Below are 970 nucleotides of genomic sequence, written 5' to 3' on the forward strand. Positions count from 1 at the left end.
CTCTCCAGCCTCTCATCCCCAGGCTGTGTGTATAGCTAGGGTTGCTGTGTCCCAGGTGCACAATCCAGCATGTATGGGAACTGTGCAATAAATTAACAGCATTTGAATACAAGCCATCCATTTCCCTGTTTGGTACATGTGGCAAATAGTTTTCCAGTTTTGTCTTTTATGGTTGACAGCAGTAACCAAGAAAGAACATTCTTAGCACTTGATACTAACCGAGCCATCCGTATCCCAGACCTTGTGCAGAGGTCTGAGATACACCTTGTGATTGCTGGGTCTGAAAAGTGCAACAGTGAAGCAAGCCATGAAGTGTTTAAGCTCGGTGTATAAAGGATGACACTGGGTTATAACTCAGAGGCACAGAAAATTTTGGAAACTTTATCTTGAAGTAAAGGCAATGAAATTATTTTCTCTGATTTGTATGAATTCATTTGTGTTTTTGCAAAGTCTCTTGAAATGCTGTTGAGTCAGGATGGCATTTTGTGTGTAACGGGTGCAGATGCAAACTTACAAGACACTTCTTTTGGTTTCAGCTGTGGACAAGAATGAGAAATTGTTCAGTTTTTATGGTACTTGAAATGATGAGGTAACTGCTTGCAGAGCTGAGCACTGAAATGTGGAGTGATGAATCAGCTTCTGAAGATCCACTTGTTTGTATCCGAGTTGTGTTTACAAAGGATTTTTTTTTTTTCAAATACACAAGAATAAAAGGAAAAGTTAGTGCTCACCTTTCTTACAAAGTGGAATCATAGGGTTCATTAGTAGAAAGGTATTGAATTTGGGAAGACTCGGAGTACTTAACTAAATGAGTAAGGTAGTGTGTAATAATTGAACATAAATCTATTCCTATGAAGTTGAATCTGCAGAAAACCTAACCAGCATTTCTTAAAAGCTGAATTGTAACAAACACTATGATATTCACAGATCAACAGCTGATGAAACAACAGTAATCTTAAGGGAAATATAT

At 38.0% G+C, this 970-nt stretch overlaps 1 non-coding gene across 1 annotated transcript; it reads left to right on the top strand.

The window, feature by feature from the left end:
* Positions 1-202: 202 nt before the first annotated feature.
* LOC114819001 (small Cajal body-specific RNA 1) lies at positions 203-368 on the top strand. The gene has a single exon (XR_003766335.1).
* The last annotated feature ends 602 nt before the right edge of the window (positions 369-970 follow it).

This window comes from Antrostomus carolinensis, unplaced genomic scaffold, assembly GCF_000700745.2.
Source record: "Antrostomus carolinensis isolate BGI_N321 unplaced genomic scaffold, ASM70074v2 C13092346, whole genome shotgun sequence".
In the NCBI taxonomy this organism is placed as follows: Eukaryota; Metazoa; Chordata; class Aves; order Caprimulgiformes; family Caprimulgidae; genus Antrostomus; species Antrostomus carolinensis.